Source organism: Hemicordylus capensis, chromosome 2 (assembly GCF_027244095.1).
Source record: "Hemicordylus capensis ecotype Gifberg chromosome 2, rHemCap1.1.pri, whole genome shotgun sequence".
Classification (NCBI taxonomy): Eukaryota; Metazoa; Chordata; class Lepidosauria; order Squamata; family Cordylidae; genus Hemicordylus; species Hemicordylus capensis.
In genome coordinates, this window is record NC_069658.1 from 68034842 (window position 1) to 68048812 (window position 13971).

General features: G+C 44.1%; 1 long non-coding RNA gene across 1 annotated transcript; it reads left to right on the plus strand.

The window, feature by feature from the left end:
- The first annotated feature begins 864 nt into the window (after window positions 1-864).
- LOC128347704 (uncharacterized) lies at window positions 865-11745 on the plus strand. Its single transcript, XR_008317666.1, has 4 exons — window positions 865-3012; window positions 5138-5632; window positions 8464-8560; window positions 10945-11745. It is a non-coding gene; the product is annotated as an uncharacterized LOC128347704 (long non-coding RNA).
- The last annotated feature ends 2226 nt before the right edge of the window (window positions 11746-13971 follow it).

Consider the following 13971-nt stretch of genomic DNA (forward strand, 5'->3'; position numbering starts at 1 on the left):
GCGTTCGTGTACAAACGTTTAATCTCAGGGGGAGGACACTTGCTTTTTGTGGGCTGTTCCCACTCAGTCTGAATAATATCCAGGAAAAGCTGAGGGCAGGGCACCACCACTTCAGGCGCCTTCAAAGAGGGCAAAACGGCTGGATCACCCTCAGACTTGTTCTGGGGGGCAGGAACCACACACCCCAAACACAAGGTTTTGCGTGCTTTGTGAAGGAGAACTGGAAAGTCAGAACAAGAAAACAAGCGGTATGGGGCATGTGGTGCTGCAACCGCGTCCTCCTCATCCCCCAACAGCTCCCCCTCCTCTCTGTCAGACGCTGACTCATCAGAGCGATCGCCCTCCCCAGAAGCAACGGTGGGCTGGAGGCACGCAGGCACGGAGGCTGGTGACACAGGGCGCATGGGGATAAAACAGGCAGCCCCAGCTCCCTGACAGAGCTAACTCGGTGCGGCATACAACCGTCGCCACAGAATTTTCAGAGAGGGAGGGAGAAACCTCCCTCTCAAGGTGCGACGTCGCTGCTGCTGTATCTGCCGCCATTACCGTCAGGAGAACCCAAACCGCTTTGGGAGAAGAGCTGCAGACGGTGCACGGTACTTAAAACGTCTCCCCGACCTTCCCCTGACTGACAATCTGCCCTGATTGAGACAGCTCAGGACAGAATGGGAAACAAGAGAATAGTGTGGTAGGGAGCTTAAAGATATAGCCCAGAGCAAAGCTGAAAAGCCTCCTGCTGGAGGGAGACAGGGTGAAGACTGAAGCTTGAGAGGATTGCCCCTCCCTCCTGGAAGGAGAGGAAAGCTCTCTGATTGGCTCTGTCTAGGAGCAGGAGGTCGTGGCAACGCATAATACTCTCGGATGCTGTCCTCTTCTGATGGAGAATTTTCCTCACTAGCCATGAGCCTTACTTTTCTCTCTAAAAACATTGGCTGACATCCTAACTATCAAAAGTGAGGACACACTGAGACACTGTGTCTTCGCTGCTACAGGCTTTCCTACTCAAGCATCATGCACAGGGGGAGGTGCTCTTAAATGGGCTGGAGGCTTCCCTACTACCACAGCTAGTATGTACGGACACACACGCTACTCTGTGCCTTCCAAAAATAAGTTCCTGAGGGTCTTGCGGTCCTCGGGGACATATTTTTTGAGGGCACGGAGCATCTCCAGAGGCAGGAAAGATCAGTGAAATCACTCCCCCTGCCCACAGGTGCTACAGGATAGGGAAGTCTCCAGATGAATTAAGAACACCTTCTCTGTGTCCTCTATCACTTCATTAGGATGTCAGCCACCATCTCTCACAGGCTAGGTCTCCATGAGCTTGTGTGTGTGTGTGTAATTTTAGGATTTATCAGTTGCCTTTGCAGGGGACCCTGCCAAAGGCATCATACTGTATTTACCTGGATAGAAGACATCTCTAAATTTAAGACAACCCCCTTAAAAATAGAGGTTAAACTTAGGTTATTCCTGTATTTACCCAAAAGGAAGAGGATTCTGAATTTAAGACAACCCCCTGATTTCGTATGTCAAAGAACAGGGTGGGGAGACTAGTCTTGGATTCAGGTACAGTGCAATAAAAATATTATGGTATATATGCAATAGAACACATTCAAAACACAACGATCAGTAAAACAAGTATCAGCATTCAACAAGTAGCAACTGTTTTTGCTTACAGCACAAAATGTTGTAGCATCTAGTTCTTAAAGTAATGCTTTCATCGGCTGCTTAAATACAGTAAGAGAAATGCTCAGGCAAATCTCACTTGGGGGAGAATTCCAGAGGGTTAGTTCCATGACAGAGAAGACCTTGGTCTTTGTCCCCATGAGTGAAACATAATGGACTTAATGAGACAAAGAACCAAGCATTACCTGCAGATTAAACAAACAAACAAACAGAGGAGTTCTTATGGTTGCTATGAACATGTGTCCAATGAAATGAAACCATGTTCAGTGTGTGTCAAAAGTACTACATGTGGCTGATACAGTTTCAGACAATGGCTGAATTTTTTGTGCTCGTTTTTGGCTTTAAAAGATACCAAAATTCTTCTGGAGGGAGGGGATGAGGGGGTAGTTGATATATTACGATAATGGCCTTCTGCCCACTAAGACTTAATAATGGATAAGGCAGAGTGGGATCAATTCATTTATTTCAGAGTCAACTATCTGCCATTCGAAATGAGCTTTAAAACAAATAAAGTGGAGTATTGATGCAGTTAACCCAAGCGTAGCTATGTTCACTGATGTGAATCCTTTCCAATCCATTTACATAAGCATTCTCCTTTATGCAGCATCTTTTCTGTGAACTTGCCAATTCTCACTGAACTGTGGGGGAAAGCACTCTTTCCCTTCCACACTCCCTCGGCAATGCTCCGAAGGTTCCATTTCATTTCCAGTTTGCAGAGAACAGATCTATAACGGAAGCCATTTAGGAAGCCTTCAGTTGTTCCGTCTGCTATACTGAAGTGTCTCTCTTCTCCGATGCTTGTTAAAGAAGATTTAACATAATGAGTGGCAGCATGCTCGTTAAAATGGAGGGTGATTGGAGGATTTAAGACAAATGAGCAGAAAAGTTTCCAGCCATTCATGCTGCAGTCAGAAATACTGTTCAACAAATCCCCACAGGGACCCAAAGAGTTGGATGCGTTATTAATGAGTGTGTGTGGTTGGTGCAAAATGAGTCAAGCCGAGCTGCGGCACATTCTTGGATGCTTAAATGTCTCGTTATAGCATGTGTCAATATGGCAAGGTTATAACTACCAGGCACACAGAGACAATGACAATGACAGTAAAGATGTTCACAACAGCAGTCGTGGTGGCAATCTAAATATTTAATATGCAGGATGCTTGCTTTCTAACACTTAACATGAAATATTATCACAGCAGCATTTCACTGCGTTCTAACAATGTGTTTCTTTGCATGAAGCTCTGTATGGGGGAGAGGATTGCCCATTCCGTTTTAAATTGGAATTGCATCTGAAGGTTTCCAGAATCAACAATGACTCCACATCAAAAGGTTGTTGGGTTAAGAGAGTCCTTGGTTTTGTCTTTTGCTGAAGGTTGTAGTGTTCTCTTTCTATAATTTCTAGTATTTAAGTAGAATGTTTCTTTCCATTCAACCAGCTATAAATCAACATCGGATTGGGAGGGAAATGAAAAGTAACGTTTTGAAGGAGTTGCATATCAAAAGCAGGCATTATTACAAGCTACTGTATTATAACAAGAAATGATTATAAAATGTGTAGGATTCTGCAGCTGCAAGGGTGGTTAAACAGGAAGATTTAAAAGCTCTTAAAATATATGCACAACAGTGGCACCACTGACCACATCATTCTAACACTGAGAGACTGCAGACAATAATTGTCTTTCAGAAGCTATGTTTTTTCTGCAGATATGTGAGATAAATACACTACAATTCGTTTAGAAAAGGAACAGTATGCTATACAGTACTTGCAAATGGTACTTAGAAAACCTAGTAATGTTATGCCCATTAAAATTGCCACTTCTCTGTCAGCTCTTATAGTCATTATTTGCACTGTAATCTTCTGCGCAAGTCTGAAGCCCCATGAGACAATACCCATGAAAAATTTAAGTTCCCCTGATTAGTATCTTAAATTTAAAAATAAATTCTCTCTCTCATAATGCCTAATGGAATAAACATGATATTTAAGAAGTGGCTTTAATAGTTCTATTACTTTCAAAAAATGATCATAATACTGCAAAGGAGCAAATAAATTTGAGCAAAATATAAACATTAACACTTCATTTACTAAATTTCATACAGTAATAAGAATTTTAAAGTGAATGGCCTAGAATATATAAGCATGAGAACTGAATTCATTTATATTTTCTGTTTATCTTCTCTGTGTGTATTAATTTCACAAGAAACCTAGGAACCAGTTTTTTATATACATTATTCATTATGTTCAAAGTATGGAATCCTGCCAATAAAACTAATAATTATCTCAGGATAAATGTGCTTTAATGATATTTCAAATATAGCTACTTGAATTGCACATAAATTAGAGCAGTGTTAGGATTTGGGGGGGGGAAATGAATAAAATCTTTCAAATGCTATGACTTTAAATTAATTTATGTTGAACACAGTGGGTACCAGATTCAGTTCTGGTTGCCATGACAACAGACACTGAAAATTTAAACATCCAGTGGCAGGCTGAATTCTCCACAAAGAAAGCTCTTTCACATTAAAATTATATACTGGTGAAACATTAAACATATCTACATGAAAACTACTTTTAAAAACAGAATAGACAGTTCAATCATTTCTTCTTAAGACTGAGTATTTAGATACTGTGCTCATTTGAGTTATAGTTTCTATAAGAATTAAAGAGTGAAGAAAAACTACTTTACAAAAAGATCAAGCAGCTAATTATCAAAAGGTAATGGAGGAGAGAATCAAAATACATAAAAGACCATGCATTTTTAATCATACTTTGATCATCAGTCTATTTTGCTGGATAAGAAAGATGCTGAGCTACATTTTATTCCCATGCAAAATGAAGCCCTGTGCATTTGTAGGGCATAGGTTAAATGCACATTGCTAATCTTCCTCTCTGAATTCTGAAGCTCGATGATGCATAATAATTTCTCAGATGGTTCTTTAACAAGCTATAAAATTACTAAATTTGTGCATGAGTGTTTTGCATCTATCCATGCAATTTTTATGTATCTATGCCTCATCTGTTTCTCCAAATACGCATCTCCATTTAATCCCAAACCTGGAAATTTAGAGGCGGATAAAAGAAGCCAAACGGTAAAGAAAGTGTGTTAGTAATTGCTATTCAAACAGTATAAACAGAATATGGTGTCCTGCCTGCCCTGTTCTGTGTTCTGGGAATTTTCTTCTTTTGCTGTGCACATGGAGACGGAAGGCTGCTTTCAAAGCGTGAGATGGCATTCTTTTAACGTTTGTACATGTTAATTTAAGTGTTGCCCCATAAATAGGATCACATTAGTGCAAGACAGTCTCTTTGCATATTTATTTAAAATGCCACCTCTCTGATAGTTAAAAGTGAGAAAGATTTGATTAAATGGATTCGTTTACTGGTCATTCCATTTTTCCTCTGACAAAAGTGCTTGCAATTGTTTGCTAATGTAGCCTCCTTTCATTTTTCCATTAGTCAAGCTATTATGTGCCAGCATGCCAAGAAAAATACACTGCTGAACCAGGCTACAATGGTCAACTTGCAACATGTGAGCTGGGCAGGGACTGTGGTACACCTGGCTAAGAGCCGAAGGGCCTGTGCAGGCGCGTAACAACGATCGGGCAAGGGGAGACAGTTGTCTGGGGGCCCCACTGCCTGGAGGGGCCCCCCAGAGGCACCTCACGTGACTCCCCATTGCCCCCTGCCCAGCCCCAAGGCTCCTCAGCCACTTGCCCTGTTCGCCGTCTCCCCAGCTTGTTCTCCTGGCCGGCAATGGAGCAGCAAACACGCTGCAAAGAACTCCTTTTCTCCCGCCTCTCAGCTGATCGGCGGGTGGGCGGGGCTTCCACGGAGGTCTGGTGTAGGCCTCTGTGAATCCTGAACTCCAGTAGGGCCCAAGCAAGCCAGGAAGGAGGAGGTAGCCAGAGAGGCCTCCACTGTTCTCTGCAGCAGAAGACCCCCTGCTGCCAGGTAGAGTGTGAACTCCTTTTTGTGGTTACCTTCCCCACCCCCCCACCTGGATATATAGGCATCTGCTTGCCATAGGGCTTTGATATGGGGGGGAGGGACTGAGAAGTCTCTGAATATTTATTTTTAAACAGCTTGGAAAATTTGCTGGCTTAAAAAAAACTATCTAAAAAGTCCTATAAGTGGCTTGTTTCATGGCAGAAAATTACAAAAACTTCTGGAAGAAACAGTATTATATTTATTTTATTCATTCATTTATAAATGCACTTATGTGCAAGTTGTTTTGCAACCCAGAAGGTCTGAGTGAGAACTGTGAAGCATGTCTTCTGCTTTTATTTTATTTTATTTTTCTTGTGTGTTCACTGCTCCCCAATAACTTGCAGGGACTTCAGGGTAAATCTGGCCAACATGTGAATGCAGCACCTCTATTCCAGAGGACATGTGTGTTAAAGGGCTTTAAAAGCCTCCTGTGAAAAACCTCCTGGAATCAAACTTGACTGAATTTGTTCAGAATTCTGAGAAAACAAACATAGGCTCACCCTGCATGGTTGAAAGTCTCCTTGGCTAATCTGCAGCGAGGGGCCCATTTTAATCATTCATCTTTCTAGTGTGTTCTAGGCATTAAAAGTAAAACAAATGTATAGTACTCAATGTATATCTCTATATATTGTGACATGTGCGTGTGTGTATTCAGTGAAATGTATTTCCAGGCAGCATACTTACTTTGGAATATCAGACTTAAATCCTTGGGGGCCTGGGGTGTGCGGAGGCCCTGGACTTTGAGTGGGGGGGCCCCATTTTAAAATCTTGTCTCTGGGCCCACTCCAACCTTGCTACGCCCCTGGGCCTGTGGGCTTGGCTATGACATAGACAGGGGTGTTGTTAGAGCATGGCAAGCAGGGTGGCCATCCTGGGCCCTGCTCTCTTAACCCCCATGAAAATTAACTGGAAGGGGCCCCCACATTGGCTGATTTGCCCCAGGCCCTGCTCCTTGCCAAGCATGGGCGTACCGTTAATAAGACAAAGGGAGATGAATGTCTCCTGGCCCACAGTCTCTGGGGGCCCTCTGAGCCCCCCCCCCCCAAGGCTAGTCCTTGCCCTCTCTCCAGTCCCATAGCCAAGAGTGTGAGCTGCAATCCCCCCAAGCAGGTTCTCCGTGACTCCAGATTTCCCTTTTGTCAGTTGGGGTGGAGGAGAGTGGCTGCAGCTGCAGCAGCAGTACAGAGGCTTCTTGAGCTCCTCCCCTGCTCGGCAACTGAGTGCAGTTAGGACGGAGCTGGGACTGGGAGCTAGCAAGCTGTTCGTGACGGCTGGTGCTTCTGTGAGTGGCAGCCTTGGGCGATCCAGGTTGCTGCTCATGGAAATGCCAGCCATTATAGTTACAGTGCTTACCCCTTCGGACAAACTGTGAGCGGCCTGCAAAAGGGAGTGACAGTGGTGGGGTGGGACTTCCTCCCCACTTTCAGTGCTCTAACCATCAGCGCTGAACATCTGAAGAGGATTATGGTGTCAAGCCTTGTTCCAGCTCCAAGACAACTGGTGGAGTTTGGCATGGTTAGGCTGCCATATGAAAAGGAGGACAGTTTTCTTGTAACTTTAACAAATGCACAGAAGAGGAAATTCCCTCTTAAGGGTACAGGAGTCTTGTCCTCTTCAGTATGGCAGCCCTAGGCATGGTCAGGCAAGGAGTGGAAAACCAGAAGCAGAAGGCACACTCATAGATGGGCCAAAGTCAGATACCAGATTGTACAGACAAGAAGCAGAGGGCAAGAGGGAGGAACGACAACTGTAGACAGACTGAGGTTGATATGTGGTTGGGTGAAGCAAGGATGGATCATAGGAACATATGAAGCTGCCATATACTGAGTCAGGCCATCTAGCTCTGTATTGTCTTCACAGACTGGCAGCAGCTTCTCCAAGTTTGCAGGCAGGAATCTCTTTCAGCCCTATCTTGGAGACGCCAGGGAGGGAACTTGGAACCTAGATGCTCTTCCCAGAGCAGCTCCATCCCCTGAGGGGAATATCTTACAGAGCTCACACTTCTAGTCTCCCATTCATATGCAACCAGGGTGGACCCTACTTAGCTAAGATCAACAAAGCTAGTACAAATGATGTTGGTGAAACCAAAAAGCTGACCTGGAGACAGGGTCCTGGTACATCCCCATTGGCCTGTGGAGTCAGCTGACCGGTTTTAGACTAGGTTCAGCTGACAAAGTCAAGACCAACATTTCATCCTACAGGGCACTTCTGGATCACATAGTCTATCTCCTTGGTTTGCTGTGGAAACAGAGTGCTGGTGGCACAGCAGAAAGGGGCTGTTAGCTGGCTGCCAGAAGGCCCTGTTCAAAACACACACACCCATGCTATACACATGAGTCGGGGGAGAGGGATGCTTAGGTATATTAGAATGGCATTATTCATGCTTTGAAACCAAGCGGTGAATTTGCTGAATAGGTTACCTTTTACGGATTTGAACTGTCAGTGGGAATTATTCCAGAATTAATTGTGTTGCTTCAGTAACGACTGGAAGCCAAGCAAGAAACGGAATGATTATTTTATGCCAGCAGCAGATTGTTGTGTTTTGTGCAGTGGTGGCTACTGCTTTATAGATATCAAAACAAAAGCTGAGCCACAAAGAAGGGAATCTGCTAGAGTGAGAGCTGGGATACAGATCCACATATCTTTCATCGAAGAAAAAAGACTTGAAGGCCAGAATGACCCTCAAGTCAGAACACATTTTTCCAGAAACTGGCTAGAGCTTCCTATTTGGGGTGTACAAGGAGAAATGTACATGTAAATATCCACAATCATGGAGTATGCATCTTTTTCTACAGAAGTACTATCCATGCAACAACAACAAAAATCAGCAAGTCTAAACAAGCCCTGAAATATGCTGAATATGGATAGAATATGCAGGAATATGCAGTTAATGTAAGTATTTTCCTCAAGATTTAAATTGTATCCATGATGTACTCATTATTTTCATGTTTGGCATAAAGACATTGGCCAACGTCCAGAAGAGAGGTCCGAGGACGCAGCAGGAGAGGATGGTCTTAATGCAGCCAGAGGTTCCTCAAGCAGAAGAATGTATGCAGGGGGGGAGGGGGAGTGATCTGCCTTGCCTTCAGAAGTGCTCTGTGCCTTCCAGAAAACTCTATGCCTTCCAGAAGACTCCATACCTTCCAGCTCTCCTTGAGGGCTGTGGGACCATCAGGAAATATTTCTGGAAGACAAAAAACACTTCTGGAGCCAGGGGAGATAAGGGGAAATTCCTCCCCCTCCCACCGCACGCACAAGCTCTGCTGCTCAGGAAGCCAGGGGCATAGCAAGATTGGAGTGGGTCATGGGACAAATAGTGAAGATGGGCCCCTGCCCTCCCACCTTCCTTAATAGCAGCCTCTCTCTGTGAGGACACAGCTCTTGCTTACTGATTAAGCCTTTTCCTGTCTGTAGGCGACCAAAGATTTTCCACCCTCAACCACAGCGAGGAGGGTAGGGGTGGCGAGGATGAAGCCCTCCCCTTTAAACTTCTAAATGGAAGTGTCCCCCCCCCCTACATTAGAGGGCAAGTCTCTTCTTCTACATTAAAATGCCGCTGGGTGGAATGGGGCAGCTGGCTACAGCGGGGACTGGGAGGGTTGTGGGGTGGGGTAGAGAAAATTCCTCCTTTTTACCTTAAAGCAGTTTTACCTTAAAGCAGCTTCTGCTGCTGTGCGTAGCCTCCATGGTGGAAGAACGAGAAATGAACAATTTACTGGAGGAGTGAGGGAGAGCTCCTTCCAGCTCCCCTCGCCCTCTCAAATGAGTGCAAGCCCCACCCCAGAAGCAGCCTGTCCCCAAACAGGCTGCTTCCAGGCATGCACTCATTTGAGAGGGAGCTTGAAGGAGCTCTCCCTCACTCCTCCTCTTAACTGTTTGTTGCTTGTTCCTCCACCATGGAGGCTACACACAGCAGCGGAAGCTGCTTTAAGGTAAAATGGGGGAATGTTCTCCCCCACACACACAACCCTCCCAGTCCCCACTATAGCCAACCGCCTCATTCCGCCCAGTGGCATTTTAATGCAGAAGGGATAACTTGCCTCTCATCCCCTGCTCCCTGGAGCTGCTGCGGCAGCATTTAGAAGTTTTAAAAGGGGAGGTTTCATCCTCGCTACCTCTACCCTCCTCGCTGCTGCAGTGGGGCGGCAAGAGGCTTAAGCTCTCACCGCCATCAGCACCACCAGCAGCAGTCATAAAAGTAAAAAAGCAAACAAACTTTCCCGTCCCAAGCTCTTCCCGGATTTGCCGCCGTAGGCAATCGCCTCCATTGCCTCTGCGGTAATCCGCCTATGCCTCGGACCACTGCTTTGGTTGTCAGCCATTATTTCCTTAACTGTTCAGTCTTTCCCCCCCTTTAACCTCATTCCTTTCTGCATTGCCTCCTCATCCACTGCAGATTCCAGATATACTTGATTTGTGTTTTTCTTGAAGACAACAGCTAAATTGACTGTCTATGCAATCCATTTCAAAAGGGCCTTCCTACATGAAGGCAATAAACTTCTCAGACTTCTCAGTCACAATTAAGTCCCCCAACAGTATAATTTAGATTATACTTGTCAAACATGGATTCAGTCTTCAAGCCCTTCCAGCTATAAACCTTTCTCTGTAGTTTTTGATTAATTGATCTCATGGTTCATTTCAGGCAAAAAATTTCCTATCCCTCATCAACAGTCAAATTAAGCCTGTTTATAACAGTACATTCACTAAACCAGCCTCAAGCCCAGCTGAACATACAAATTCCATAGGCCGACCTGTGATGTTAAAACATGTGCCCCTGAATAAGCAGAGGGCCAGTTCAGACAATATCATCCACTGGCCATACCCCCATGTGATTACAACTGTGCGTACACACATTCTGCCCTTCCCACCTACTATGCAGTTCTGCTCTACATACTCATGTATGGACAGTCTGTCTGATTAGGCCATAATAATGTAGCTCTGATTTGCCAGATTAGGAGCAATTCCCTCCCATGTGAGTGTCCAGAGTGGGATGTGCATGGGCAAGGGTAGAATGTGTGTACCTTCATTTGTAATCATAGGATTGGCAAGGCCCCAGTGGATGGATGGTATCATCCAAACCATACCACAGAGCAACAGTTCAGTGTGGGAAGGCGAATGATCACCCATTCTCTCATTTGTTCAATTTCTTGAAGAAGGCTATTGTTTTCACACATCACAAAGCTAACCCAGATATTTCATCAGACTAGGGCTTACTTTCTGTTGCTGAATGCTAAAATAGTGGTACTAACTCATCTATATTTCCTGTGAAAATCAAGGTCCAAAGGAAGAGAACACAGGATCCTGGAACTAAATAGCAGCAGTCTACTAAGATGATGTCATCAAGAAAGGTTAGGATTCTTGGACCATGGCCTGCACCACCTATGTTAAGATGCATCTCACAAAGACTAGGAGGAACAACATTCCTGATATGATTTTTATGGCTGTGGAAAGGCAACGTGGCTTTGGAATCTCTATGGGTACTTCAACAAATTGCCATTCTGCAAAAGTGGAATCTACAGCTTTTAGGAATCCTGTTCAGACAAAACATAGTGTTCAGACAAAATATTCCTTTTTGTATTAAGAAACCCTTGAAATATAAGCGGCTGACAAAATGTATTATATTGACTGACATCCAGACTAACAAAGCACTGGCATGCCGGGAGAAACACTGGTGCTTCTGAAAAGTTTAACTCATCTCTACTGCTGGCTTAGCAGTAGGAACAAATTTTAATGACCAGGAAATGCTCTGTGCAGCCCAAACATATGCCTCTGAGCGTCTTGTAGCCCTGAGGGACATATTTTGAGGTGACACAGAGGGCTTCTGGAAGAAAGAAATTGAAATCCCTTCCCAAACACACTAGCACTGGTGCAGAATTAGTCTGGAACTCTTCAGAAGCACTGTTGCTACACTGATGCCTCTCCTGTTGCTTCAGTGCTTCATTAGTCAGAATGCCAGCCATTTAAAAAAAATATATGGTGCATTGCTTTATAATTTTCCGGTACCATTTCTCATTTCTGAATGATAAAGGAACTGTTCACACAGTCTGAAAATACATGTGATGATGCAGACATTTACATTCATGCCTAAGTCTTACAATTTTTTCACCTATGTTTCTCAAGCGAAGAGATTGTGGGATTCAGGCATACAGTATATGCATAATATGCTTTACATATGTTGTTGTAGGTAGAGGCCGCCTGCTTTTTTCCTGCTCCAGGCGACTTTGAAAACCACCCAAAAGGATACAGTCATTAGATGAATCAGGGATTAAGTGCCAATGATGAGTCATTCAGAGTTTTTTTAAAAAAAGATCTTGGATGAAATAATGATGTGCTGCAGTGTTGTCAACATGCAAGCATATTCTTGCTTGGCAGACCACAAAACCATTCAGTTTTGAATTAGCCTGCACCATAATGGACTTTCAAAGCAGTCAAAAGCTTTGATATATGTCACTGAAAAACAATCCACATAGGTCAAAGACTCTTCATGAAGATGTGGCCATTTTGAGGAAGTGATCATTTTGAGCCGCTGCACGGCTCCGTTTTTGAGAAGCTTAGCCAGCGCCGGCTTCCCAGCCTGGCTAGGAATATGTCTCCCTTCCCTTTTAAAGCAGGGAGATCCACTCCCGGCCGTGCTGCGAACACGACGCTGGCCAGATTTTCCTCGCAAACAGAGTGTGTGGCCCCATTTGCGAGCGAAACCATACTCCCTACGTCTGATGTCAGATGCAGGGGGTGTGCCTGAGGGGGCCGTTGGCAGCGAGCTGAACCAGGGCCGCCACTGGCCTCCCTACACCACTGTCTCTGCTTGTCTGATAAGACACTGGTCCCTATTTCCTGTTTCACCAGAGTCACTGATTGGAAGGTGGGGGGAGAATTAAGGATAGCAATCCAGTCCAGAATTCTTCTGAACTTGGAAATCAGGTCATCCCAAAGTTCTGATCCCACACCACTGTTTTCTATAAAGTTTCCAGATCTGCTTACCTCCATCAATCTGGGAAGCCAATTACTGAGGGAAGCCACCAGGCTATGAACCTGACTGCTCTGGGCACTTGATGGCGCTTGAACCCGAGTACACAACACCTATTTTGTAAAATTCCAACCCGTCTAGTCCCAACTTTGCTTCAGAAAACACTTTTCTGTCACGATTTCATTAGGTACTAGGCCCCATCTGAAAACATGTGAGCAAATTTAAAATTAAAATGAGTAGGAATGGAGATCAAGGACATTTCCTACGACTAAATAGAGGGTCCTTCTGTTTAGAAGACAAGTGGTAGACAATCACTTTTCATTTTTGCCTCTATTAGCTTGCCTCTCCCTGCCTTAAAAACAGCAAGAGATACTGCCTTCCACTGCCACATATTTAGAATATTTTGTACATGTCTTAGGAAGTATAATATATTAAATGCATTTTGAATTCACAATACAGCCTTAGCTGAAGACAGTATACCTTACTTATGACTCCAGAAGCAAGGCTGGGAGTAGAAGGGCTTCTGGAATAATTGTCAAGTCTTTCTGACTGTGTCAGATACAAATTTTATCATTTGGCCTTTTTTAATTTCACTTGTCAGAATGAAAGAGAACAGTACCTGAAGTGATCCCCAGTATGTCAGGAGTAATGGGAAGTCTGGGACCACATGTTAGCTGCTCAAAAGGAGAAAAAGAAGAAAGCAGAAAGAAATGGTGTGGCTGGAATGTAAATGTGGCTTCATTTATTCTCTTTCTGCAGTGCAGGAGACAGGAAAGGCACTTCCAGTTATTTTCACTGAGGAAAATAAAACATGTTTTACATGAGGGAAAGCATGGAGGTTAAGCAGCTTTAAGAAAAACTGCTACCAGTGTGTCAACCCCTATCAAAAATCACTTGTGTTAACAATAGCTTGTGACTATGTCGGGAAGAATTTTAACTTGCACACAGGGAAGGAGGAATTGTGCCAGTAAAACAAAAGGCTCTTTCAGGTTGGCAACTTTATCACTTTGGTGATGCTGTGCAAATAGTCCGCTGCCCAGTAGTGATGCTTATGATGACATAGGAATAGATATATGGAGGCCAAACTGTCATTCAACCACTCTATTATGCTCTAGGGAAGAGAATACTAATGTCCTCTCCTTGGTCTATACTCAATGCAACTACTGCAACTTTAGGTGGACTTGAGTTTGACTTTCAATATACTCTCTTCTGACTTTTTCTTTTCTTTTTTTCTTTTTGCACTAGCAAAGGATACCCGTAGCGGGGGCAGTGAGCAACGTATTGCTGGGGTGAAATATACCTGTTCACCTATTTAAGTCCTGTGTCAGACCTCCTT